The following is a 2964-nucleotide window of genomic DNA, read 5'->3' as shown; positions in this document are numbered from 1 at the left end:
ACACAAACCAGTACTATGAATAAAACAGTGCAATTAACACATATAAACTTTTCCTCAGTTCTCTTGATAACATTGCACCTCTTTTGCTTCATCACCTTTTTGTCTCCTCTCTCAGTTCAGCTGCACATCTTATGATATTTTCCTCCTTATTTTAATTATGTGTGACCTAAGAACATGAATATTCCTCCATATAATCACAGTGCAGTTTTCAACTTCAGAAAAAGTGTAATGTAGATTCACCACAATAGCAAAAATCATTTCTGTATAGAAGGAGTATAAGAATGGGGAGTTTCCAGCACAGGGAAATAATTCCTCTAAAATGGATGAATATGAGATGACACATCATGGTATTAGAGTCTGAGGAATAACACTGGCATAAGACATAAATTTCTGATGTGTGGAGTGAAGAAAAACCAATACTATGAAAAGTCTTACTTTACAGTTTTCTGAAAGACAGACACCTCATTCAACAACTTCTTTAGAGCCCCCGTGACATCCTTATTCCTCAGACTATAAATTAAAGGGTTTAGCACAGGAGTGAGTATGGTATAAAAGGCAGATACGACCATGTCCTTCTCAGGGCTGTGGTAGGAGCTAGGGAGCATGTAGTTGTAGGCAGCAGCCCCGTAGAAGAGGATGACCACAGTCATGTGGGAAGAGCACGTGGCAAAGGCCTTCTTCCGGCCCTCTGCTGAGTTCATCCTGTGGATGGTGAGGAGGATGAAAGAATAGGAGCTTGAAATGACTGTCACAGGGATGAGGAGCATGAGGACACAGCACAGGTATATGAGTGTCTCTTCAAGGGATGTGTCTGAGCAGGGACCATACACTTCATGACAGCAGGGACCTCACAGAAGAAATGATGGATCTCCCTGGATCTGCAGAAAGGAAAGGTCATGGTGATGGGTGTGAGCATAAAGCCATCCACCGATCCCAGGATCCAGCAGCCCGACACCAAGAGGAGACACACCCGATGGCTCATGAGAATAGAGTAACAGAGCGGATGGCAGATGGCTACATAGCGGTCATAGGCCGTGGAAGCGAGAAGGAAGAATTCTGAACCTACTAGAGTCAAGTAGAGAAACATCTGCATCCCACATTCAGGGGCCGAGATCTTACTCACACCCATTATCTGGTCCATGAGCATCTTAGGTGCAGTGACAGAAATGTACATCACATCTATGAGAGACAACTGGCTGATGAAAAAGTACATGGGGGTGTGGAGGTGGGTATCAGAGTATAGCAGGAGGATCAGGATGCTGTTTCCAGACAAAGCCATCAGGAAGATCACAAAAACGACCACACAAAGGAGAGCTGGGTGCTTGGACTGACTGAAGAGCCCCGTGAGGATGAAATCCAGCTGTCCAGTGTGGTTGGCCGCCCAGGTGGAGCTGGCCATGGGGTTTCACCTAGAGCACCAAGGACAGAGTTGTGATTAATGGATCACTCACGGGATACGACCACCTGAACTGAATGTCTGGTTAGCTTGTGGGTGTGTCTGTGTGTGTGCACGTGTGTGTGCGTGTGGGGGGGTGTGTGTGTGTATGCATGCACAGTAAGCCAGTTGTACCAACAGAAGATGTGCCGTGAGAGTGTAACTTTGGGGATTGTAAAATACTTGTAATTCAACAAATTTACTGAAAGACAAGGAATTCACACCTATGGGTCAAAAGAATTGGTTACTGATAATCAGTTTGCCAAAGTTCAAGGTCATGAGTTTTCCTGATAATCAACAGTGTCATTTATCAACATGTGAAGAAATTTTCGGAATCACTGCCCTATGCAAACACAAAAAGTAAATTATTGAAATAAATAAATCAACCCCCTGTTTCTACAGTTTTTGTTGTTGTTGTTGTTGTTATAAAAATCAGAATTGAATAAACCTCTCTGGTTTCAGGACCCAAGTGGATTTTAAAAATAAAAAAATCTTAGGGCTGCATTCCATATAAAATGAATTAGCAAGTAACGGAAACATAATTTGAGGAAATCCATTACAGGACCTTGAGCTCCCTTTGCCTGCAGGTTGAGGCCGTGCTCTGAGGCTCTGTGGTTGTGTGGGGCCAGTCATGCGTCCACAGAAGCAGGCTGGGTCTTCACCGGTGACCAAGCCCTCAGATACCTTAAGGACCCCGAGTGAGGAGGCCAGACTCTGAGGATGCACTGTGGCTCTGGGTCCGGATTGTTCTCTACCCACCATTGCTTTGTCCACGCTACATAAAAAAGGGGATAATAATGTGATCTCAGACATGGTTAGGAGTAAGTTTAAATTATGAGAATGCTTGTATCATTACCAGTTACAAGTGAATAAGCACATATATTGTTAACAGGTTAATATGCACAGTAATTATTATGCAGAATCTATGTGAGAGATGGCTGTTACCATGACTGCTTTACGATACGAGATGCATTACTTCAGTTTGCCAGTTTTATCTGGCAGATAAAAATTTTTTATTTTATTTTATTTTATTGAGTTATAGTCAGTTTACAGTGTTGTGTCAACTTCCAGGGTAGAGCACAATTTTTCAGTCATACATGAACATACGCATATTCATTGTCACATTCTTTGTCACCGTGAGCTACCACAAGATCTTGTATACATTTCCCTGTGCTGTACAGTATAATCTTGTTTATCTATTGTACATGTGCCTGTCAGTATCTGAAAATTTTGAACTCCCAGTCTGTCCCTCCCCATCCCCTTTCCCACTGGCAACCACAAGTTTGTATTCTATGTCTATGAGTCTGTTTCTGTTGTGTATTTATGTTCTTTTTTTTTTTTAGATTCCACATATGAGTGATGGCAGATAAAAACTTGAATTTGATTATTTTTGTAGCCCAAGACTACAATACATATAATCTTAAAATTTATGTAAATACATACAACCTACATAAATATGCAGTTATATAAATATGAATATATAAATACAAATATATGAATATAAATAAATAAATAACATATGTTTATTA

At 41.1% G+C, this 2964-nt stretch overlaps 1 pseudogene; it reads right to left on the bottom strand.

The window, feature by feature from the left end:
• Positions 1-431: 431 nt before the first annotated feature.
• On the bottom strand, positions 432-1399 carry LOC140689301 (olfactory receptor 2T29-like; annotated as a pseudogene).
• Between the last annotated feature and the right edge of the window lie 1565 nt (positions 1400-2964).

The sequence above is a fragment of the Vicugna pacos genome, chromosome 3, assembly GCF_048564905.1.
Source record: "Vicugna pacos chromosome 3, VicPac4, whole genome shotgun sequence".
In the NCBI taxonomy this organism is placed as follows: domain Eukaryota; kingdom Metazoa; phylum Chordata; class Mammalia; order Artiodactyla; family Camelidae; genus Vicugna; species Vicugna pacos.
Note: the sequence above shows the minus strand (reverse complement) of the source record. Positions and strands in the feature narration are given on the sequence as shown.